The sequence below is a fragment of the Lepidochelys kempii genome, chromosome 11 (genome assembly GCF_965140285.1).
Source record: "Lepidochelys kempii isolate rLepKem1 chromosome 11, rLepKem1.hap1, whole genome shotgun sequence".
Classification (NCBI taxonomy): Eukaryota; Metazoa; Chordata; order Testudines; family Cheloniidae; genus Lepidochelys; species Lepidochelys kempii.
The window spans coordinates 37,520,507-37,547,363 of record NC_136390.1 but is presented as its reverse complement, the minus strand read 5'-3'; the positions used below and the strand labels follow the sequence as shown (position 1 = coordinate 37,547,363).

General features: G+C 41.0%; 1 protein-coding gene across 3 annotated transcripts in view; it reads right to left on the bottom strand.

The window, feature by feature from the left end:
* Window positions 1-26,857, bottom strand: part of B3GALT1 (beta-1,3-galactosyltransferase 1) — a 337,866-nt gene that overhangs the window by 291,428 nt on the left and 19,581 nt on the right. The window lies entirely within an intron of this gene.

Sequence of the window (26,857 nt, the reverse complement as noted above, 5' to 3'; positions counted from 1 at the left end):
GATATGAGGTAAATAAAAGATTTATTTTATTTATTTAGACATCTATCTTTTATTCATCTATTGTCATCCCTGAAAACTCTGCCTCCAATATACGAATCGGGTTCTTTCTTTCACACTCATTATTACGAATAACAAAAAAGGTTCTTAGGCAAGATTAAGCGCTCAGTGACAATCCGTGGAAATCCCATTGTTTTCAATGCATTGAACAGGTATGGCTGGTTAATATTTATTAAATCAGTTGGTGCATGAAAATGAATTGATTCCAGTTCCTTCTCTGTTGGTTGATTGGGCTTTGCAGGGCTAACAGGAGTAAAAAGCTTTAAAAATGTATCTTTGTCACTAAAATCAGCAGATAGGGCTGATAACATACAGAGACCTCATTGTGAGTAAGAAAATGCCATTTTTGCATAATCCCTTTACAGAGCAGAATCACACTTAAATGCCATACTTTGCCCTTCTGAGTTTAAACTACTGGACTATACTGGGGAAGGGAGGGAGGGTGTGGAGCAGCTCTGACCTGTTGGCCTTTGGGAAAGGAGCTCAAGCAACAGTATTCCTCCTTAGCTACTCAGTACAGGGTTGAAGGTGGGAGAGGGAAAGGGAGTGTGCAGGCTGCAAATCCCACCTGTCATAAATATGGAGTAGGTAGTCCATGGGCCTGCCTCCTGCAAACCCCTCTTGATGTCTGTGCCCCCTTTGAGGTGAGCTGTTCCTGTGGGAGCATACAGAAGAAGCAGTCCCTGCACTTCTCGAAGCATAGAGACTGCAACAGTGACCCCTGCATTTGCTTGAGGAACATGGGGGGGCCCCCATGCACTCTACCCTACTGCACACCCATACCAAAGCTAGAGACAATGTAGTCCAGAAAATGCAAAAAGGCAATATCAAAACTAAATATCTGGGGGAAATATTTTCAAATATTCTATCTCTTTCCCAGGAGAAATGGCTATTGGCACTATTACTACACTTTCAATCAAAAATGATACAATAAATATACTGGTTTCAAAACAATTAACTACATTTTTAATTTAATTTCTTTCCCCAAAATGACATGTGCTGCCAAACTGAGGCTCTGGAGATTAAAGTACTGCAGAAGGTTGTCTTGTTCAGCTATAGTGAATGTTCACCCTTCCTGCCTTTACTTTCACTGTCCTCAGACACACACGAGTTTTGTTCAATTTATAAACTTCAAGATTGAAAAGGTCAGTCTCATATGAGCGTGGCATAATGTGAACTGGTGTGACTAACAAGGCCCATTGCCTAGAGGGGAGCAAGCAACACTGTTTACAGCTGATGATGATCTGGATGAGAATCCTCCTCTGTCTGATCCTATCTGCTGACTGCCAGTCATTCTCACTGCAAAGAATGCTTTGCAATGTCAGACTGTCAGTACCTGAAGCATCTGAAGAAGTGAGCTGTAGCTCACGAAAGCTTATGCTCTAATAAATTGGTTAGTCTCTAAGGTGCCACAAGTCCTCCTTTTCTTTTTGCGAGTACCATCAGTGTCATCATTACTACAAATTTCCACTTTTTACTGCAGGTGTTCACTTTGGCTAAGACTCTCAAAACTCACTGTCGCAGTATAATTGAACACCTGCTTCCCCAATTCCATTCTTAGCCTAAAGATGATGGGAAAAGCAACTTAATGGGTGTCGACGGCTACAGGTCCTCCTGTATTTTCACTTAACTATGAAGGCTGCTGTTTTATTGTTTCCCCTCAACTGTGGTTTTAGGCTCACAAAGTGCAGCCTTCTAGCCATATGCTACTTTTTTGCAAAAAAACTTTCAACACAGATCATGTTCCTCTATATTAAAAAAAAATCTTGTTATTTTAATGTTTCATTGGGCCTGATTCTCTGCTTACCAACACTGGTGTAAACCAGAATCCATCAAAGATGGGAGTTTCATTGGTTTCTTATATTGGCCAGAGGAGAATCAGGTGCAATATTTCATGGCATTGTAGTAATAGGCAAAACAAAGGAAGGGGAATTCAGGATGAAATACTTGTTCATTTTTTTTTAATTTTACTACAATATTTCATTTGGCAGACCAGATGCCAACATGTAACAAAATGCAATGTAACCATTTTTTCTGTATTCTTGCAAAATCTGGCTTTCTGGATAAGTGATGCATATTTCCCCCAATAATAAGTTTGTAAACAGTTTATTAAGATTCTAATTGAATGCAGAGTGTTCCTCTCTTGAACATCCACTCTTTGTTACAGGAAGAAGAGGCCAAATTTTTCAAACTTGGGTTCCGTAAGTTAGGCATCTGAATCCATATTCTGGTACCTCTCTGTTTGGCAATTCATTGCCAGAGTTGCTAGCGCCCCTACTACTCCCATTGGCCACTATTCTTGCACCATAACTAACAGCAATTAGCTACCAGGGAAAACTCTCAATGCCAAAAATGAGTTAGAAATAATAATACACAGAAAAATTCACATGTATAATACGTTATATAAAATTATATATATTATGAAAACACTGGCTCTGGTAATTGTTAGATAACCAATATTCAGTTGTGTTGTGGATGCAGCAGGAGTAACTCTTGTCCTGCTGCAAATTAACAGCAGTCAGCCGGTCACAGGCCCCTGAGGAACTTGCTTGTAACTAGCTTCCTGACTGAGTGGCCTGTAAGTAAGCCAACCCCTTTATAAGGCCCATTGTAGTGAAACAGCTCCAGTCAATAAGTCTTTCAGATTTATGACCCTATTTTCCAGTATACTAAGGATCTAGTTTTCTGAATGGACCCCCCTAAAATTTTGTCCTTAATATTGTGTTCTGAGATTTTACTCCCAACACCCACAGAGCCTCATTCTGTATGCAAGTGGAAACACTGCCAATAACAGGCAAAATGCAGCATGAAAATAGAAATTATCCCTTGACCTGCAGCTCCTGCCTCTCCTTATGCATAAAGCTTTGTGTTCAGAGACGAGTTCTCATTTGTGAAAACCATTTTTCATTCAGAGCATAAACAAGGGACCCTGCACAAGCAATGCCAAAAAAGGGAAGGCATTCATTTTCTAGGTTTCAGAGTAGCAGCCGCGTTAGTCTGTATCCGCAAAAAGAACGAGGAGTACTTGTGGCACCTTGGAGACTAACAAATTTATTTGAGCTTTTATTTAAGTTTTATTTAAATTTATTTAGATGAGCTTTTGTGAGCTACAGCTCACTTCATCCAAGTTCTACTGCATGCATCCGATGAAGTGAGCTGCAGCTCACGAAAGCTTATGCTCAAATAAATTTGTTAGTCTCTAAGGTGCCACAAGGACTCCTATTCATTTTCTATTCACTTAGCAGATATTTGAGAGATTGTCTCATCTTAAGTGCTGTTTCAAATACACCAAGCAGAATATTTCACATACTAAATAAAACACATGTACGTGTTTAGTAAATAAAATGTACCAGATATATCAGAAGCCCTTTTTTCCTTCTTCCAATTTAACATCAGTTGCAAACCAAGCAAATGTAGGTGTCCGGATGCACAGGTATTTCAGATGTTTGGATTCATTAGCAAGTGAATTAGCCCATTTAATTAGCAAGCAGTTTTGTATTGAATTCTATGACTCATCAGAGGATGGCCTATTTGAACTTCATTTCACTCCAGGAAACATTTTTATGTTTCATTTTATATTGAGTTATTTTACGCATCTGACTAGGGCTCAGAATAGGGGCACCAAGTCTTTCCTGAATAAGAACCACTGTACCCAATGGTTTTATAGACTTTAGATATTCTACAGATGTATACAAGAGAACCTTTGAGCAGCACAGTACAAATCCCACTCTCCAGCATGGTGTTTTTCTTTGTATAATCAGGAACAAAACACACTGCTTCTTTGCTACATTGCCATAAATGATTTAGGAGTAAAAATATTTGTTTGTGAACACAGTGTCTGTAATCTATCCATTTGTTAGAATTCCCTGTGCATATTAGTCTATTTCTGTAATACTTTGATTACATTAGCACTGAGAGGAGGGCTAAAGTAGTAGATTTTTAATAGGGCTTTCCTTAGAGATGTGAACAGACTTCCCTGGAGAGGAAGATGGGATTAAAAACTAATATCACTCTCTCTTCCTAGAATGCTGAGTAAATGGACAATTAATCAGACAGACTGTCAATCACTAATGTACGTCTAGAAAAAAGTAAAAAAAAGAAGGATGTTTATGGGATAAAATTTATCAGACTCTGTTGACTCAGTGAGGAACTGAATGATTCAGTTTGCACCAATGCTAAACTGTAAGAGCCTTTTTTAGGTTGAATGCTTTAGAGTCCATTGGAAAACATATGAAGCAAGAGGAATGCAACGAGTAATGAATGCCTTAAAATCCATAGAAAGCAGTTTTACGGCTTCAGAAATGGAGATCTAAACTCTGTAAAGTACAGATGGAACTACCCAGAAGCTACAGACAGGACCATAACCAGGGCAGGGCAAGTGGTGATGCTGCCCAGGACGCAAAGCCATGGGGTAGGGCGGACCAGTGACACCAGGCGGGTTGGGCTAGTCCTGCCTATGTGGGGCTGGCAGGGCCTGTGGAGCAAGCGCCATCTCTATACCCTGACTCATTTCAGCAGGCCACCCAGCCTCTCTGGGTTGGAGGCTAGGGCACAACCAAAAAATCTGGGCAACCACGTGACCCCGCATGCCCCCCCACCCATCACCTCTGATAGGGGGCGCAAATATGCTTTCCCGGATGCTAAAATGCCTCGTTATGGCTCTGGCTGCAAATCAGGGAGACAGGCCATACCTGGACATTGAGCTACAAAAACCTGAAACACCTGTTAAATGCATGTCTTTTAATTTGAATTAAATATTTTCAATTTTTGGTATAGTAATTCTGGATAGATTTCTCAACTGAGAATAAATATATGTTCCCTAGTGGCCTTAACTTGACTTTAAATGCTTAAAAAAGAAGCTGCAAGGGGCTCTGAAAGGTCTTTCATAGTTTTAGGTTGTCTAAAGACCAATTAAACTTCTTCCATGTTATGAAATAATGAATCAGTTAGCTTCTGACAAATATCTAAGCTAGTAAACAGAGTCTACGAAGATAATCTTTAAAATTAACGTATCCCACAAAGGCAGACTGTAATGGCAACATCCCAAAAATCTTTTATTTAAAAAAAATCCCTTTCTACCTAAATTAATATATTGTTGGTAAAGACATTTATTTTTCATGTTGTGATCCAGGTACAACTACTGTGTGTCCAGCATACAACAATGTAGTAACACAGATGCAGCCTCTGAATTCAGTTGGTACACTATACTAAACACTAGTGTAATTTGCGGCATGAAACAAAACACAAAATCAGAATGTTTATTATTTAGTCCAAGAAATCTTATTATTGTTATGATACTCTACTGCTATTAAGAACAAAATTAGGATACCTAATAATGCACTAAATGTTCTGTATTCGTGGCTTTTTTTCCCAGACATTATTTTCTGTCATTTTAACAGTCTATTGGAACGTTAGTCGTCATGGGTACATAGAGCGAGCTCATCCATCAATCTGTTCAAATCTATTATGTAAGATAGACCCAGCCCTACTGCATTCATAGCCAAGTGGTTCAACCTTTCCTGTGGCTGTGTGCTGAGTGGAGATAGGTCTTGATTCTGTTCACTGTGTAGAACGATCTCTCAGTGTTAGCGGAGTTCACTGGGAAGGTCGTGGCCATCTTAAGTGAGCCTCACACTTCTGGGACTCCTCTATCACTCAGTTCTTTGATCACTCGTGACAGTATCAAAGATGATCTTGTAAGTAAGCATGTAGCGTGTGCAAGTTGGTGTTGCAGAAATCAGCATCAGCAGAAACCAGTAGCATCATCTCACTACAAGGATCCAGTGCAGATATAGCCAAGATGATGTCACGGTGGTTTGTAAATTTCTTGTTGAGTTCACTGATTGCTTTATCAGTCACCTCAAACATGATTCCACAACAGTATAACAGCACATCATCATTATGCACATCTTCTCATCTTCCTAGCGATTCAGATATTACATAGCTAGAATTTAGTTGATTTCATACCGTGGATACACATCTTCTGTTGTCCTGGTACTTCTACCCATACATTAGCCTTACCTGCCAAATCAGTAAAACCAATCCTTACTAAATCCCTTCAGGTGATCACAGTTCCACCAGGACACCCTCCACACTCCACAGTGCTCTATCAAGAGGAGTATCTTCCTTCTGCAGGCTCTCAGACTGGTTGTGTTTCTTGCAGAATGATTAACATGATCATCAGCAGTGCAACTGTATTAAAGGATGCTTCCTTCCTGTGGTTCTTCACATTCTCTTACATTTCTCAGGCTTTGTGGTAGTTCTTGAGGATGATCTCCCACCTTTTTGCTTCCCAAAGAAATCCGGTATCATCTTGGATGTGATTTTGCGTTGTAGTGTAGTACTGATGTGTTGTGTTATTAAAGCTCACATGTTACTGTGTTGAGGCTTGTCTAAACCATGCTGCTGTAATGTAATATTGTAGTGTAGATGCCGAGTACAACGATGACAGGGGCTTTCCCCCTGCCAGCCTATTGAAATAATGTATCAAAACAATGTATAGTTACTCATGTAACTTACACAAGGATCTTATGATGAGAACAAAGATTTCAAAACTTTTCCATTACATAGCACAAGGCTAAACCTTAGCTACTCTCAGTAAAGAGGCTCACAATGTTTTCTGAACCTACCTATAATATCTAAAAAAAATCTATAAATTATGTCAAGCACAGGGCCCAGCCCTGCATTCCTTTCTCATAAGTTCCACTGGAGTCAATGGGAGCTCTGTGTCTAGAAGGTCTGCAGGATCCTGCCATTCATTTGTTACATATTTCCAGTTACTGTATGCAATTTTTTAAACTGATGATCCCTATCCTCCATTCCATAGTGCAGCAAAGTAGGGAGGAAAACTAGGGAGAAAGCCATGGTATGGAACCCTAGGAAGGAGGAAAGTGGCTATGAAGGATTCATTCTCCTTTCCCCGCCTCCCAAAATATCAGCACTGCCAATGAGCCAGGCAGAAAAAATGCATGAGACGAAGGGCAGGCAGAGGGGCCAGGAAAAACCAGACCCAGCTAATAGTCCTGTCATAGTTGGGCAGGAATGGGAGCTGAAAGGATGTGAGAAAGAGAGTGCCTGCCTCTACTTGCCTGGCAAGGATACATGCATTTGGGGATCAAAATATACATGAATTCCTGACCTCTGTTTCATTCTCACCCCCATCTCCAGACCAATCCATGCCGCCGTGAGTTTTTACTTAATTTGTTCCCTGAGATCTGCTTTCTTGAAGAGTTGGCTTCAAAATATGAAAGGGAACTTGAGGGCTGCTTTTAAATGAATAATGCAGATAATGTCCTTGACTTGGATTCAAAGGTCTTTTGGGGGCTGACCAGCAAAAATCAAATGCAGCCATGTACCAGCTGCATAAGAGGAAAGCACAATGCACATCAGTGTGGTGGAGAAACACCCTCCATTCGCCATACATATATGCAGGGCATCTGAGCTACAGAAACAGATTAATAAGTTTTCTAAGTAACAGTCCAGACATTGTTCCAATGGAATCAGTGCATCCCAAACAAGGGGTTTACTTCCAAATCCTCCTTTATACATGCATCTGTTCAGCCCATCTGATTTTAGAGTTATACATATTAATGATATACAGGGTGATCAGCTTTGCAGATGTTTTTACTTGTTAGTTCCAGGTCAGATGGTCCTGAAATGGCTGAGAAAATTGAAAATAGATTTTGATGCTGGTTTTTTGTTGCACATTTTTAAAGAAATGAGAGGAAAAATACTACAATTAAAAATTAAACAAGTGAAGTTTGCTAACCTGTACAACTCAAAGTACACAGCCATTTTTTCCAGTTAAAGTATTTCTTATGGATTTGTAGGGTTAGGTTTTTGGCATACAGAAAACTTTTTGGTGCATGATATTTTATCTGCAGACAGGTTATCCACTGAGCTATGCACTAACAGCTGACCATAATTATAACTGATTCAGAGGATTTGGAAATACTCAAGGTAGGGGTGGGGGTGAAAACCGTAGGTAGTTATTGCTTCTAAAGTGAGTCAGGCTGGGCAGTCACTGTTTTAGGACAGAAAAGATCACTATTAATACTTATCTGCATTATGCTGACACCTAGAGGTCCCAATCATGACCAGGGTCACAGTGTGCTAGGCACTATGTAAACATGGAGTAAGAGATGGTTCAGAAATATTCTCTCCTAATCTTTTTTTATATTAGAAAAATTAACTTCATCCATTGTAAAATACTGTGAAGATATGTTTTCAGATTTTATGGATATAATGTAGCCCTTTCTATTCACAGATGGGACCCCACCCCAACCCTTCTCTCTCTCTCACACACACACCCTTCCATTCTCCAGCAATAAATAATGTATTGTTTTGTTTTTAAATACTGCAGGGATCAAAACCTAAATCTCCCCCATATTTTGCCACAACTACCTAATGTGTAACTTATAACCAGCCTTTTTAACTGCCTCCAGCTTCCCTTCCTAAACTATAAGTTCAAGGTGAGGTTACTAACTAGTATAGCTAACAAGTATTTTCCGGTAAGATCCCTTGCTCTCTCCCATCCTTTCTGTTTTAATGCCCTTATTCTTGAGGCCCCATCTTTCTGATCCTCATCTGTACCAGGGACCTCTTGACCACTATTAACTTGACTGCTTAACTCATCCAGTGAAGTTGCTTTGGAGTGACACTGAGCACTTCTCTGTCAAAGGGATGGGTGCAACTGCCTCTGCAATGTTCCCCACTGAGGAGTCGGCAAACAGAAGTAGGAATTGAACCTAAGTCTCTGATTTAGCACCAGCATCTTTATGCTTGTCTTCTGTCATTGAATCTACAATAAAACAGTGGTGGTGGTGGTGGCAGTTATCTGAAATTGAAATAGCTTTGGCTAAGATGGAAAATTCGGAGTGAAAAATAATAGAACTGGAAGACCACTGACTTTGGAGAGAAATGATGTGAAAATATATCCCAGGAGAGGGATTTTTGTTAGATATATACATTTCTTTAATGCAAGTGGGCTCAGAACTAAAATCAATTGCTGAAAACGATGAATGTGTATTCAGTACAGGCAGTTCCTCTCTCTGTATCAAGAAAGTACTTCTGTTAAGTTAAGAATGTCTAGAGCATAACATAATAGGTCACAGTACAGTGACCTTGTACAGTCTGAGAAAAATCAGTTCCCTAGAAAGCCCTTGATGAGGGTAGATGAATATCTATAAAAGATTATGCTGCATATTAATATTTAATGCCCCGATTTTCAACAATTGCCTCCATTTTGGCACATTTTTGTATTTGCAAAAAACAGCAATTCCAACTTTGGTGCCTATTGCAATAACCAGGAGTGCTGGTAAGAAGTTGGACTTTATTTCTTGGCCCCCTACAAATGATATAGGCCAGAGTGGTCACATAACAAGGGTCAGTTGGTGACTTCAGTGGCATCTGTTACACCTGTAATGAATTGTTGACACCGATAGTAGCTAAGCTTCTGAGTATCTGATATACAGGCAGGAGCAGTAAGCCAATGGCAGAACAGGTGCTGTAGGAGACATGCTGCCAAGTAGGAGGGGCAGAAGAAGGCTCCTGCCTCTGAAGGATTGAGGGGCCTCACCCACTATGATCACCAGGGTTCCCCAAACCTTGTTAAACGGGAATCAAGAACCATGTGCGGTTTCCTGCTCCTTCGGCCCTTTCACATGGGTCTCTGCAAGAGTGGGGACCATCCAGGTCACATCACTCAGGTTATCCTTGCCAGCATGGTCTAATGAGGATTTGAGCTAACTCAGGGCTAGCCACACTGGCAACGTTAAAGCTCTGCCACGGCAGGGCTTTAACCCGCCTTGTGTGGTGGCGGCACAGCGCTGGGAGAGAGCTCTCCTAGAGCTCTAAAAAACCCTCCCGCCACGAGGGGTGTAGCTACGAGCACAGGCGCCAACTTTTCCCGGCAACGGCGGGTGCTTGCCCCCAGCCCCGCCCCGACTCCACCCCTGCCCCGCCCCCATTGCAACCCCTTCCCCAAAGTCCCCACCCCAACTCCGCCCCCTCCCCGCCCCTATTGGACTCCTTCCCAAATCCCAGCCCCGCCTCTTCCCGGTGTGCGCCGCGTTCCCCCTTCTCCCCCCTCCCTCCCAGCAACAGCTTTTTCATGGCAGCAAGTGCTGGGAGCTAGAGGGAGAAGCGGGGACGGGGCATGCTCAGGGGATGAGGCGGAAGCGGAGCGCAGGTGAGCTGGGGCAGGGCAGGGAGCTGCCACTGGATGCAGAGCACCCACCAATTTTTCCCCATGGGTGCTCCAGCCCTGGAGCACCCACGGAGCTGGCACCTCTGGCTACTAGCACTGGGAGCGTGGCTCCCAACACTGGTGCACTGTTTACACTGGCACTTCACAGCGCTGAAACTTGCTGGGTGAGAAAGTTGCAGTGCTGTAAATTGCCAGTGTAGACAAGCCCTCAGTGTTCTGTCCTGGCCATTGTATTTTCAAACCACCATCATAATAGCAGGAGGATGAGGAGCTGCACATGGCTGTGTGGTTCAGTGGAAGCTGTCAGACTTGTACCATGCATTAGAAGATGGTGACACGAAAGCTTATGCTCAAACAAACTGGTTAGTCTCTAAGGTGCCACAAATACTCCTGTTCTTTTTGCATAATCCTGCTTGTTTACTGTATCCTTTACCATTAAGGAAAAACTCCTGAAAATTTCCTGAAAATTTCCTGAAAATTAGCTTGTTACCTTATTGATTTCACTGAGCAGCTCCTCTCATGGAGCAGGAAGAGTAGGTGGGGCTGAGTTCATTGTAGATCAGCCTGACACTGAAAGGGTAACTAGCAATGTTACTGCTGAGCAGGCCATCTTGCTTCCATTTTTAAGAACTACTCCTTAATAGATAAGATATGAATTGTTGCAGCGCTATGTAACTTGTTTCAGATCTAAAGTCAGGAACTCTGTCTATAATTCTAGAGGTGTCCCAGATTCAGCAAATTGACCATCAAGTTGCTGGCATCTGAAGGCAAGAATATTACAGCAGTGGATGTAACATCACATTTTACACCTGCTATGATAGAAGCCTTTCTTGGTTTTATGTCTAACTGCTTCGATAATTTCATTTGAGAAAATACTCTAGGTTGCATTATTTTTTCCTATTCTGGCTGTGCTAAATACTAAAATTATCAGAGGTCTGAGACTGCCTCCCCCAGAAAGAACATATCAGATGGTTTTTGTTTCAGGTTAATTGCACTGGTATTCCCTCTGATGTCCCTTGAGGGCACCAACTTAAGGTTTCTGGCTCCCGCTGTCACCTCTCTTGGGCAGAGACCTGTGTTTGTCTCTCTCCTGACTTGTGTTTTAAGGCTGCCTTATACTATGATACCCCCAGCAAGCCAGGCGGCCTAAATGCCAGCACCTGGGCTTTTCTTTTTCTCCTCCTAGGGCTATGCACAGTGTATTGCCAGCAGTTACAAGTTACCACACAGCTCCTTCTAAGCAAGCACCTTTATTCTTAAGGTAAAAGCATTGCAGAGAGAACATATACAAACTATAAAAGTTCCTAGATACATCCTAAAAGCTTACCAGAGGCCACCCACTCACCTCGTGGGGCCCTGGTAGAGCAAAGTCTTTCCAGCCCTTCCACAAGGGTTGGGGCTCCCTTTGGGGAGATAGCCCTGTCTGTTTGCTGGATCAGTAAGAAGACCCAGAGTCAGTTTAAGCCCAGCCTTTTTATATGCAAAGCACTTTCTTTGTCTGTTGGTTTTTGAATAAACAGTTTGAACTGGTGTATGAAAGTCTCCCGGGGGGCAGTTAGGCTTCGGAGGTGTTTACAGTGTGAGTGCTTCCCCTTAATCATGACCTCTATTGTTTAGTTCCTGAGAGAGCTGTGGTAACCCTCTTCCTTAGAGTAAAACAGTCATACATACAATCCTTGGCTCACAGTGATAAACAAACTTACTACAATATGTTCTCCCAAAGATACTGTGTCTAGCTATTTATCTTTTGAAATGGACTGGAGAGAACAGTCCAATCTGGCTACAAATAAACTTCTTCAGGGACTTCAGTCATGGTGTAGATTTCCCCCTTTATACAGTTTTTCTCCTGTTTTTTGCCTTATGGCACGTGCATATTTGTGCCCTACTCACCCCTGAATTGGGAGTACGATTTGGGGAACTCTTAGAATTTGCATAACTTTCGGCGACTTAAAACTTTAAAAATAAAAGGCCTAGTTTTCTTACGCAATGGACATAAAATTCCTATAATGCCCTGGCCATGTTTCAGTAAAAGAGTCAAGTAAGCTGAATTTTTATGAGACTGGGGGTAAATCTTTTATTGTTAGTCATTGGGTTTGAGCCTTCTGTTTCTATTTCCTAAAATTCCAAAGATACGTTTCTTGGCCTTTCACTTTCCTGACCTGTGATTCTGGAAATGATTGATTTTTCTCGGGAGATGTGTTCTGTTGTTGTTGGTTTTTTTAGCAGAATATTGTGGTTCTTCCCCTCCTGTCTGTTTTGATATTTCAAATGTATGTTGTACACTGTACAAAAACCAATGAGGCCCATATTTATAATGGTGAGGATTTTCTCTCTCATAAGACAGTAACACAGAAGCATCCTGAATAGATACAGGTGAGAGAGACACCCTTAGGAGAGCACTAACAAAGTAGATGGGTTCTGTATGTGAAAAAGTGTAAGAAGTATGAGAAAAAGGATTATGATTTGATTATGAGCACAGTCCCAAAATAAAATAGGAGCACTTTTTTTAATCAACTCTATGCCTGTCATGAATGATTGTCAGCCTAAATGCCAGTGCTTCTGAAGAGTCACATAACCTTATCTCACCAATACACTCCTATGAACACAAATATAGTTACATGATTTTGTTTGTTGCCTGAGATGCTGCCTGAGCCTTTGTAGGCTAATCAGGTATGTGTATCCAAATTTCTTGGAGCAGGGACTGGAACCTGACACTCCCAGGGGTGTGTCCCACCCACCAGGTTATAGAGTCTTTCTAACACACTCTCTGGCCCAATGAATACGTAATTATTTCATACAAAGTGGAACAGTTTCAACAAGAGAAACTGAAAGCAATCCACCCCAGAGTACCCCCAGCATCCCACCTGGGAGTGGAAGACCAGGGTTCAAGTCACTGTGCCACATCAGGCAGAGGAAGGATTTGAACCGGAGTTGCAAGTATTTCACAGGTGGCTCCTATATTTCTAATGGGGAAAATCAAACCCCTTGATCTGAACCCTTCTGCAATCTGGGATATTTGAAATCCAGATCCAATTTTTTTTTTTTTTTTTCTGCTCAGGCCCACCTCTAATATGCAATTTGTCAGTAGAGAATGGAACATCACCTGGCAATTCTTGCACAAAAATAATGAATGTTTTCACATTAATGAATATTGGAGAAGTTGTCAAATGTTCCCAGAGATCAAAACCTCAATTTTGTAGCATGATATATGAGTTCTCACACCTGTGACGCAAAATATGATTCTTTGGTAAATAGCTTTTAATGAGGAATTGTAACAGCAGATCAACGGGTAGTCAGGGGAAGGTAATACTAACTTTCTACCAATCTTCATGCTTTTATTCAGATCAGTCCATTAGAGCAAATCCAGGATAGAATACATCACAACAGTTTATTACTATGATTAACATCTGATACTGTGGGGATCGGTGCTGTAGAAAAGCTATGGGAGACAGATATTTTTACATTTAATTGATTTTTTGAACTTCATATTTCTGTTAAGATTTGTACTTAATAGTGGACTGTTTGCAAAATGCAGCATCTATCAGAGTCATACTTCATTTCAGTGCCATTCCAATGTTATTTATTTGTATTACAGTAGCACCTAGCAGCCCTGGCCTCATTCTGCGAGGCACTGTACAAACATACCAAGGACAGTTCCTGCCCCAAAGCACTTCCAATCTAAATTATTGTTTATGATTTGTATTGCCATAGCACCTAGGAGCCCCATTCATGAATCAAGACCCCATTGTACTAGGCTCTGTACAAACACAGAATAAAAAGATGGTCCCTGCCCCAACTTAATGAGTTATTTCTAGCCATCTTTTAGATATAGGTTAAATCAGCATGTGTAGTTTGTATTGCCAAGTAAAACCATGGTATTGTTTGCTTAGGGCAAGCAAATATTTCCTAGCATATCATCGTTCTTCACAGATCTTAGTTTCACAGTAGATGAGTCTGTTCACAAACCAAAGCTTTCTCTCCCACTTGAAACATCTCTAATGTCAATTGGGAATTTGATATATCATTACAAGTGCAAAATTTATAGATTCTGTCCTGTTAGTGGTATCCTGAGATTGTGGTTAAATCACTGGGTGTCTTTGCATTTCCAGATTTGTTTTATTTTCAAGCCCTAGTTCAAGTGGTTGATTGAAATAAAAGTATGATGAGAAATTACCAATAAAGGAAGGCATGGCAAATTGGTATGTTACCCTGGATGTACTGTGTGTCTTACAGGATAAACACTTATCAGGTTGCTCATGTGCATGCTTTAGTAAAATGTGTGTGTTTATATTGTATAAAGCTGAGACAGCTTTAGCAAAACTCACTTGGTGAATGAGCTTGTTTTCGAGTGTCTATGTATGGTGTTGGTGTCTGTGTTTAAATACCATCCATAGTGAATTTACAGAATTGGCAGTTTTTGTAGAGGAAGAACCCATAAAGGTAGATGAGAGTTCTAACTTTCACTTGTAACATTTTTTTTTACTTATACTTGAGATTACAACTAAGTTTCCCTCCAGCTAATAGCCTTTGGCAATGGACTGCTAAAAATGAGAAATCTTCAAGAAGATAAAGTGAATGTCTATGAAAATTGTACTTTCATATACATGACAGTAGCCTTTGACAGAATGCAACAAAAGAGTCACTCAGAGCTGCGTCCTCAAAGGGATTTAGGCACCCAACTTCCACTTTTGGCACCAAAGTCCAACATTTAGATCCTCAAAACCCCCACCTAATCCTGCAGTTGCCTACATTGCATACACACTGAAGTGTCTGCCAGTAAAGTCCCCATGGTGCCTAAATTTCTACTGGTGGGCATGCACCCAGCTATCTAAGTCCTGACACCCGGTGCTTAGCTCATGCCTAAGTCCCAGCAAGATTCACAAACTAGGTGTTCCCCCGCTTACCTCGCCTGTGGCGTAAAAGCTGGTAGATGTACTCAGAGGTCACCTTAGAGCATCTCTGCCAAATCAGGCCCTGCACAAAGTGGTGGGGTTGGTGCTGCTGCTCTCGTCCTTAGACCTGTAGCCCTGTAGTTAGAGCACTCACGCAGAACGTAGGAGATAGATGCTGCATTTTGCAAACAGTCCACTACTAAGTACAAATCTTAACAGAGATATGAAGTTCAAAAAATCAATTAAATGTAAAAATATCTGTCTCCCATAGCTTTCCTGCAGCACTGATCCCCACAGTATCAGATGTTAATCATAGTAATAAAATGTTGTGATGTGTTCTATCCTGGATTTGCTCTAATGGACTGATCTGAATAAAAGTATGAAGATTGGTAGAAAGTTAGTATTACCTTCCCCTGACTACCCGTTGATTGCAGTACACTCTGCTGTTACAATTCCTTATTAAAAGCTATTTACCAAATAATCATATTTTGCATCACAGGTGTGAGAACTCATATATCATGCTACAAAGCTGAGGTTTTGATCTCTGGGAACATTTGACAACTTCTCCAATATTCATTAATGTGACAAAAATTCATTATTTTTGTGGCAACAATTGTCAGCTGATGTTCCATTCCCTACTGACAAATTGCATAATAGAGGTGGGCCTGAGCAGGGGAAAAAAAAAATGGATCTGGATTTCAAATATCCCAGATTGCAGAAGGGTTCAGGTCAATGGGCTTGATTTTCCCCATTAGAAATATAGGAGCCATCTGTGAAATTCAGCTCCAGTTCTGTGTTTGTTTTTCCAAATCTTCGCTAGCTGTCACCCTGGCAAAGTTCAGAGGTGTTTAAATCCAGACTTCTGCTTCAGGCCTATCTTTAATATAGAGGGATAAGTTCTACTCTTAGAGCAGAACTAAGGAGGTAAGAGAGCACACTAGGGATCTAATAAAGGGACAGAAAGAGAGTATCACGATAGTTAAAACCTATTCTTCCTTATCTGCCATCCACCATATTCACATAAAAGGCAATTGCCCTAGGCAGCAAAATGTTCATTATAGTGCCCACCAGGATTCAGTATAATTAAAAGGTTTTCCTACTGCTCCTGACTCTACATTTCCCTCTCACACTGAGTTGCCTTACCACTTCAGATAGAATACACAACAAGAAGCTCTGTCAGTCCTAGCTAGATCTCATCCAAACCTTTCAAGGATTTTTAAAAATAATTGGTATTGCTGGTAGGGCCACCACTGTGGGAAGCATCCCTTCCTGTAAAAAATCGGTTTCACTGGACTTTTTCACTACATGTCCCACCCCACGATTGGCAGCAAACAGGCCAGGCTATATGCAAAGTGGGTGGTGATAAGAAGTTTCTCTAATGAAACAAAAACGGAGGAACTGACTGTGCCCAAGAGCAGGGCCGGCTCTACCGTTTTTGCTGCCCCAAGCAGCGCACCAAATTGCCACCGTCGCGAGCGGCTGAACATAGAAGCTGCTGCTGATTTACCGCTGCGGGCGGCTGAAGAGAGAGGCTGCTGCAGAATTGCCGCTGCCGTGGAAATGCCTTAACAGCACACGGACTACTGCCCCTTGCAGATTGCTGCCCCAAGCACGTGCTTGGAACGCTGGTGCCTGGAGCTGGCCCTGCCCAAGAGGCAAGCATGAGATTAAGAGAAAGAAAGAGCCATCTCCAAATAACGCACACTCAGAAAGGACCAGGGGGGCGGGACAAACAACATGTGAGAAAAAAGGAATTAATAGGAATAAAACAAACAGTGATGAAAAAAACAGGAAAAAGCCAACACAAGCTAGAAAAAACATCAATGTCAACAGTGGCCAGCTCAGAAAGCACCTTGGAAAAATCCTACAGTGATGTACATTTTGAGTGTAATTTTGGGCTGTGATGAGTGTATATTTTCCAGTGTGCCAAGGGAAGCAAAAACCCTTGTTAGCCTTGATACTTTCCATGCTCCTTATTCAGGCTGAAAAGTTAAATTCGGGGGAGGTGGGAAATCCACACAGCTCATATTTAAGTTATAAAGGAATATCCAGATATTCTATTGTTTCCTTTACAAAAATAATGCCCTTTATCATAATCTTGAAGGCTTTGTGAAGTTATTTCAGCAGTAGACTGGAAAAAAAGAAGGTGGAACAGTACATAATGAAAACAACAGCTACAGTAGCTAGTCTTTTTGTAATGGTGGTCTTTTTCCAGGCACAAAACCCAACATAACCAGCCAAAGTAAAACCATGTAAATGTAAGTAGCTATATAGGAATAGCTAAAAACCACACAAATATGAATGAGATGCATATAGGTTATCAAATAAAGGAGAACAACAGAAAAACTATCATAAAGAGGGCTTCTGGTTTTCAGTTAAAATGAAAAAGGCCGCAGACTCGGCAGCTGTTTCAAGATGTAATGTATTCAAGAGCCAGCACTTCTGACCCAAAGAGGTCATGAAGCATACCAGGTTTGAACAGTGCAGACAGAGAGAGCTCAGCGGAGTGGCTTCCAGACCAGATATCTCCAAAAGTAGAGGGCCTCTTTGGGAAAAAGGAAGTTAGAGAGGTTGTTCCCAGTGTCAGGGAAATACGTCTATGAAATCTAACGAACTGAAAATGAAAATATTTAAGAGTACCTGACTATTATATGTCAATGGAAATGTTGAAATGCATGCAGGTGTGAAATCAGAGCTGAGGTTTTGCTCACAACTTTATTCGAAGAATACAAAATTGTCAGTCTTGTGTTTTCAAGGATGTAGGATTCTAGTGAAGGTACAATTATCCTCTGAATTGTACCATATGAGAAGCTGAATATCTTCCAGACTCGAAGAGAAATAATGAAAACTTTAGAGCTGAGGATTTATAGGGACGTATTTTTTTAAATGTTGAAATTTCATAGCTGAGCAGCTTTTTTCCAGATACAGACCCACTCAGTCCTGGAGTAAAATGAATCAGATGCCACCAGTGACTCATTCTCTTAAACAGCCATGCTGAGGGGAACCCAAATACTGGGTAACAAATCCGAGTTTAAAAAAATCAGCTACCTGGGATTTTCAGAACTGGGAGCAAGTGAAAACATTCAAGATATGTCTAATATATCTACATATAGGGTTTCTCTCCTATCCTCTTATCTGTTCACTTTCCCCCACAACCAGTGTATTCATTTTCTCCTCATCTAACCACACCCCTTACCTTTGAATCTTTTATGAATGACATGATTTTGTCAGTTCACTGACACGTATCTACTCTACCTTGTATACCATTGTGGTTCTATTGCTGACATTACCACCATCATCCATCTTATCTTCTTATTTTGCACAGTGAGATGTGCCCTTTGAATACAATATGCAGCTCTATCCAGTTTGAGATAGATTATCAGTGTGGTACATTTCAAACAACTCCCATTGTTAACAGATATTGTGCATGTGGCTCCATAGCAACTGTAGTAAAAAATTATCCCTTCGTAATTTTTTTTTCCCTTCTCAGGCCAATACTTACTTCTTTTTGGACTAGATATCTATGTTGTCTTGGCTATTGACAAGCTCATATTATTCCGATTGATGGCCCTGTTGTACATTACTTAAGAGACATTTTTAGATCCTTAAGTTCTGATTCTGCAGTCCTTTCCCATGCAAAACTCCCACTTTAATAATTTTAGTTCTGGGTTATAAATATAATTCTCCAAACTGAGAAAAATCTTCCCAAGAAAAGCTAGCCATTTATATAGGTATTTTAATCAAGCCAGGAGCTATGAAATCAGTTTCATATGGAAACGGAGATTGCCTAACATGCTGAAAAGAGTGGTGATGCTGGACTTAATTAGCAGAGAATCAGAAAAGGATGTTTTCTAGTCCCCATTCTCAAGGTGCATATGGTGGTACAATCACTGACCTACTGTAAGCAATTTCAAAGGAATTTCAAGCTGGCTACTGCTTTTATGTTATAGACCCAAACCTATTACGATGGATATAGGTGATGTCAAGGGAAAGCCTTGAATTAGTGCTCCTTGTTCAAAATGCTAGGCTCTAATGAACCACTCATATGAACAATTACTTCAGAACCAGTGAACAGGGAAATTTGATTTTTGAGAGTGCTGTTAGGATTCATTTTACATCAGGAAATATTTTAATTAAAATAGGAAAATAATTAATAATTAACACTTCACACTTCAGTAACATTCTCTATCAGAAGATCTCCCTGTCCGGGAAATACTGGGCCTACTTCTGCCCAGGGAGAAGGATATGGTGGCAGACAGCAGGCAACTTCCCCTCAACCCAGTGTAAGGTGGGGGAGCTGTACAGGGCCAGTACAGGTGTGGAAGGGGATAAGGCCAGGACAGTCCCAGGCAAAGGCTGATTCATTGTATCATTTCTGCAGTGTCTGGTGTCAGAGCTTCCACAGCTGTAACCTAAAACTGCTTCCACTCAGTGGGAACCCTAAGTGAGGGTGGCAGTGAAAACAACAAGGGTGAGTGGCTGGTGCAGAGAAAGTGTATTTTACACCTCATGGCGCCAACTCAATTGAATCTGGCCCATTCATTTATTAAGTCTCTCAGTACAAAATTGTATGCAATTTTCCAAACCTCTTCATAACTCTGTGCCCAGTTCCTGTCATAAAATTAGATAAGGCTATGTGACCATGCACTCTTCAGTGTCCAAGAAAAACTACAGGACAGGTTCAAGTAGGGTGCAAAAAGCCCACAGAGTTTATTGAAGCAGTTTCCCTGTACTCCTCATGAGCAGGGTTTTCCTGCTACAGTCTTGGTAAGGCCCCTCTGGCTTCTCCCAGGCATCCCAGCCTGAGCCAACAGTCCTTTTATAAACAAGGAAAGAAAAGCAGTCCCAAAACAAACTTAATATCCCTGGGCCTGCCCGCCTTCCTCTAGTGGGACTCTGGAAGTCTGCAGTCTCTGCAGAGGTCCTGGGCTAGTCCTTTCCCTGTGCACCTTCCTGGTCAGCCAGCAACTAAGCTGCCTTTTTTTCCTTTTAACTGCCCTTCCTTACATGAATGAGAGTGTAAGTGTAGCAGGGCAAGGCTGAGTGGGTCCACAGTAGGTCATTAACCCTTGCTGGCTCCGTGTCGGGTTAGAACACCTCATGACAGGGTACACGATTAGATCATTATAATTTACATTCAGCTGCCTCTAGCCCTGAAGATTGTTGCCACGTCCAAGGATACCCAGATCGTAGCTTTGACTAGACCTTCTCTTTCCCCAGCCATCCCCCAAGCACAACCCCTATGCTGGGAGAAGCAGGGCCAGAAAGTAGTAACCCACAGAAAACCCTATGCAATGTGTATTCCCTGTGGCTGGATCCACCACAGTGGCTCCTGTGGCCCCTTTACACCATTACCCAAAAAGTAATGGTTTGCGATGATGAAATGGGCTCTCTCTATTTTGAGTTTCTTTCTATAAAATAATTGTTATAATATGCTATGGTAATGTCCTAATGAATGCATAAAAAAGTATAACCTTTCTGTAAGCTTTGGGGACTGCACTACGTAATTTCATAAAGATGTGACACTGGAGACCAAATGCACATAAACTCAGAGAGAAGTCAATGGGGGCTTTGTGTATAAAATGAGTGCTATCTAAAATGCTGTAGGATGGTTCAACAAAACCTATAGAAAGGAATGCATAGTCTACTAAATATGATGCATTTTAGAATAATTTCTACAGAACTATATTAAATGTATTTGTTTCATCCTTATTCTGTAGGATTTTTATGTAAGAGTACCTGTCTCTCAGGAGTGTTTTGAGACAGTGTTTGTCTATTACGAGGAAATCCTTGTATAAGTGCAAAGCACTATTCTACAATCAATTGTTAAGCTCTGTGTTTATTTATAAAGCACAATGATCACAAAATTAAAGATACAAATAAATATAAGAGTGATTGTTTTGAGGCTTGAAGTACATTACTGAAGACTAGAACAAAATGACTTTAAAAATGAGACTCACTTACATTTAATTAAATATAATGGCAAATTTCTTAGCATTGTCCAGAGTATAAAGAAAATGTTCCAGGAACTAACTGGGATTAGTATTGGCAGGGATATTCTATAGGGAGGTTGCATCTGATCTGGTCTCTTCTTCATCAGTAAATTACAATCCAGTCTTCTAAACTTCTCTCTACTGAACAATACACATTTTAAGGGACACTGGAGAAACTACTCTACCCCAAAATGACATCAATGATGATGTTTTTAAAAAAGCAATGGACGCTAACTGAAGCAATATTAATTCTTCATATAAATGTTACTATTTTAGAGCCCTGTCGTATTACCAGGAATGTTACTATTGACTTCAACAAGAGGGAGAGAGAGCTGTTGACTATGGGTGTTGATACACACAGAGAGAATCTTGCTGCTGTAAGTCAGAAGTTTCAGTGTAGCTCTGGTCAGTATGACCACAAGTCATTATATTTTGAGTGGTTTTATTTCTCTATCACAAAACAAAGAGCCATAACTGACATACTTTTGGGCAGTTTTAGTCCCGAGCCTGCAAATACTTAGGTCCATGCTTTTATGTGACTAGTTCCATTGAAGGCAATAGGATAAATCATGCACAAACTTAAGCGTATGCCTAAATGTTTCCAGATCAGGGACTTAGTTAGTAAATAGATCAAAAGCTGAATGGGCATAGATAATAAATTAACAAAAAGGGATAAGCACATCGGCATCACAGTATAGCTGGAGCTTGAACTGCTGCTGCTCATGCTGTTTCTGTTCCAGGGATAAAAAGGAGGGTTTTTTCTGAATATATAAAGTCAATATATATTTCACCGTCACCCAATTCAAGTGAAATAAAACTCTTCAAATCTTTAAAAGCATAATTTATTTCTAAAACATTAAAACTAAAGCAAAGTTATTTTTAAAAGGTATGTAATGTGTCAAATTCCTATGTACAAAATTGATAATTCTTTACCAGTTCTCTTACTCCCCTTGTACCATACCTGTGGATGATATATACTTCAGTTGCAAAAGATCTACAAGTAAGCAAGGTGCACACAGTCCCAGAACTGAGAAAAATGTCTTGCTCATATTTAGGGCTAGATTCACCACAGAATCTATATCAGCTTCCACCAGCACGCAGCCTGACAGCAGGTCCAAGCAGTGGGAACAGCTCCCCTCAGCAGCTTCTGTCTGTGGAGCAACTAAAGAGCTCCAGGAGGAGTTCAATCTGCCCTCCTGATGGGAAAGGCAATGGCAGTAACACTGCCCTCTCCCTTTGGTTTGACTCCTCCCTGGGGTGCAAGATCTTTGCTGAAAAGGGAAGCACCTTTAACACCTTTCTTGAAGCAGCTTTACTGAAGCCAGCTCCCTAGGTAATTTACACACCTAATTAAGTTAATTTTTAGATGACACTTGGAGATATTCATGGAGACCACCTAATTTTATAAAGTAGACATGCACTTTCTCCAGGGATTTCCCTACACCCCTCCATGAGGGTGTTTACCCCCTCTGAATTTCCCCAACACCGCCCCCCCCTGCAGTTTTGTGAACTAGTTACATGCAGTGTTGCCAATTTAGTGATTGTTTGGAAATTTGAACTGAAATTGAAACATTAATACACACTTTAAAAGCATATAAGTGTATGATAAAATATGTGTATCTGGAAAAGTATAATAGATTTGAAAAGTATGAACATAGACTAGCTTCCTTATACAGCTGTTGTTTTTATGACCATGTCAGTGCATTCATTTCAGTGATGTGGGCCAGCCTAATAATTTCAAATTCTGATTTGTAAGCAAAGTCTAAATGAGCTCTCCCTGACAGCTAGTGATGACCTGGGGGCTGGGAGAAAGGCTTCAGGACCAGACCCGGGGGAGGGTGTGTGTGTGTGTAAAGAAATGTTGTTGTTCTTATTGTATGAGTAAAGGGCAGTACAACTGTACTTAGCCTCTGCTGATTGAGGGCATTAAGAGAGAGGGTGGGGACAGGTGTTTTGCTCAATGGTCTGCCTGAGTCACAAGTACTTTTGTTCTGTTAAGTGCTCACAAAGCTGAAATCACTGATAATCAGATCTAAGTGCTTAGACCTGCTGTGGGACAGTGTTTCTGTGGAAGAGACGGCCCAGTCTGCTCTAGCACTGAGGTTCTTCCACTGAGAGCTCAGCTGAAATCACTGAGAGCTGGGTGGAACCTCAAGAGACCAACTCGCAGAGGTCACAGTGGCAGCAGAAGGTGATGGCGCAGGGCCATTGACAACAGAGCGATGGAGTGAGCAATGGCACAACGAACAATAGTGGACAGAGCGAACAGTGAGCAGCTGGAGGAATGAGCAAGGTACCTTCTTGCCCCCCATCCGGGAGGTGAACTCATGTGAAAGCACCTCTGAACTCTGAGTCTCCACTGACCAAGGACAACACCGGTGAGTGTTAATGAGGCTATTAAGAATGCTGGAGATACAACACAGTTCATGCGAACAAACATGGCTGTGGCATCATACTTTCTATTTAGGCAAGAGATACCACACACTACAAACTGGAGGCCAATGTTAAGTGCACTGTCACTTGTTCATCCTGAAGTTGAACACTGGTTCCGAACAAGACCAGCAAATGCTCACTATCTTTCTGCAAGAAACTCAGCTAACTGGCTAGACACATGTGGTGCAACAGTGAAAGACTCAACTGTCTCACCACATTCAAAAAATCTGCATACATGGCTGATGAATGTACCAATGCAAATGGTCATCAAGTATTAAGTAATTGTGTACGTTATCTTGATGTCAGTGGTAGGCCAGTAGATGCACTTCTAAATGTTCAAGTTACAGAAGACAGATTGACTGCATCTGTGACAACCCACATCTTAGAAGAGTTAAATGCTTGTCAATTGGACCCCAAACAGATGGCTGCTTGTGCATTTGATGGAGCTGCAAACTTCTCTGGAAGACATGGTGGAGCACAAGCTTTGCTCAGAGAAAAGTGTAACCCTAGTCTCTCCTATACACACTGCAGAGGTCATCTACTTCAACTAGCACTAGTATGAGCTGCAGACTCTTCAAAAGACATTAAAAAAGCTATAAATTTAATGTCTTCATGATATTCTTTTTTCAGCAAGAGTCCAAAACGACTGAACATCTTGGAAAATATAGAAGATACACTGGGACTGAAGTTCAAATTAGTCCAACCTGGGAAAACTCTCTGGCTTTCTCATGAGCGATCCTTGGCTGTTTTCTTAAAATTACTCCAGCCATTATTACTGGCTTTGGAAAGTATCTACCAAGATGGGATGGATCTTAATAGTGAGGCTGGTGGATTACTTTTGCTACTATGTTCAGAGAAGACTATTGCCATTCTCTCTCTTGTAAGTCTACTGTTGAAACCACTTGGGTCATTAAACAGTGCCATCCAGGCATCTGCTACAACACTTGTAGATCTTTGTCCAGCAAAGCTTGTCCAGAAGCTACATTTGGATCAATCAGAGAGCTATCCATTGAAAAAGTACCGGAAGAAGGAAAGACTTCAGTCCAGAAGTTGACTAATGAAGGCATTTATATTGAATCCTTAAGTGAAGAGGACAAGAAGTGTTTGTTAAGACAACTGAAAAAGTACAGGGACTTGAGTCTTAAAAATCTACAACAGTGACTTCTAGGTTCTACTCAACCTCTACATAGCTTTTACAGATCCCTGTCTTATAAAACACCGACAGTTGAGTGGAGTGAGGCACTACCAGCAATGGGGCTGCCATGTGCTCAGGACAGAATAGAGAATTTGAACACAGAGTGGAATATGATACAACGAATGAATGAAGATTTGATTTCAATTTCTTTTTTATCATCACTAGTGGTTCAACCCGATTTTTATGCTATGTTTCCTGGGATGAAAGAAGTAGGAATTCATCTCTTGCTACTCCCAGTCACAACAGCTACAGCTGAGCGTTCTTTCTCATCATTGAATAGAATTCTGTGTTTTGAAAGAAGTCGCCTTCTGCCTGATCATGTGAATGACCTAATGAGCATATCAATTGAAGGAATGGAAGTACCGGACACACGAGAAGCCACCAAAGATAAATGTAGGTTTTATTAATACCAAAACCAAAGTATATAAAAATGCTGTGAAATTGTAAAGAATTAAATCTGAAGACAATGAGTTAAATGTTACTATGTTTACCCTATAACCATAAAAACAGAGCTGGTCTTAGGGCTTGTCTACACTACCGCTTAAGTCAATGTAACTTACATCGCTCAGAAGTATGAAAAAAAACTCCCCTGAGTGACATAAGTTATATCAACTTAAAGCAGTGTCTACACTGCACTATGTCGGCGGGAGATGCTCTCCCGTTGACATAGCTTCCACATCTCTTTGAGGTGGAATAATTACGTTGACAGGAGAGCGTTCTCGTGTCAACACAGCACATCTTCACCAGACGCGCAACATCAGCGCAGATGCATTGATGCAAATGTGCCAATGTAGCATGGTTGTGAAGGCAACCCTTACTAAACACAGGTTAACACAAATATTTTTCATTTGATCTTTGCCATCATCTCTCTATGCCTTTTCTTGTTACACTCCAAAGTTCAACTTTTCCCTTGATATGTGTGCAAAACTCCCATTAACACTAATCAGCATTACGTACGCTGAATGGAGAAAAGACTCTCCCTCCCCCCATGATTATGTAAAAAAGATTAGTCAACGGTTTAATCATATGAAGTTTCTCTCCTTTTTCTGAAGCCATCATTTACTGAAAAGAAGTGCCTGAGTGAGAGAGCTCAATAATGAGTAAGGAATGCCCTTTCATCAGAGAATTTAAAATCCTCTTTGAAAATAAAAATGCAAAATAAAAATGTTAATATTCACTAGGTCAACAATTTACATTTCTAACCTAAACGCATACAAAGTTTTTTCTGACATTGATCTCTCTCAATAGTTTCAGAACTATAGTACCAAGATTTAGTAGTGTAATTCTGGCATAAAAAGAATAAATACTACATATGCAGAGCAATATTGGCTGAAATATTACAAAATGGCACAGATTGTTTTATGATGCACCTATAACCTGTGAGAAATTTAGGGGAAAGGGAAAACTACAAAATTTTTGTGAGGCTATGAAAGAAACAAAACTGGTGAATATACACCTCTACTCCGATATAACGCTGTCCTCGGGAGCCAAAAAATCTTGCCACGTTATAGGTGAAACCACTTTATATTGAACTTCAAAGGAAGCAGGATTAAGATTTTAGGTCCTGATCCAGACCCAGTTGAAGTCCCAGGGAGTATTTCCATCGAGTTCAATAGACTTTGGACCAGGCCCTTAAGAGGTAACCTTTTAGGAAATCAGGACCCTGTAATTATATTCTCCTCACTATTGAACAGTTAGTCACTTTTGCAGATTTTTACCTTAGTTTACTTTTTATATATTTGTAAGGCCCTTTGTTTTTGGTATTTTCCAACTTAACCCAAAATATTCCTGAATTTTAAAAAAAACTCTGTATTGGTTTTACCCACTTTCACCTGAATTTTGGCTTTTTTGGGCCCCACAGATTTTTCACAGGGGAAGCAGATGGGGCCACGCTGTACAGCGAGAGTCAGGAGGGGAGCAGAAAGCTACAGCCCATGAGTACTGGCCCCTATGCCAGACAGAGCCCCCCCTTGACCCTGGACCTTCATTGTGGCCCTGTCTACTTCCACGTAGGCTGTGTCCAACAGGGGAATTGGATGGGGCTCTGTGCCCTGGACCCACACCAAAGAGATGGGGTCAG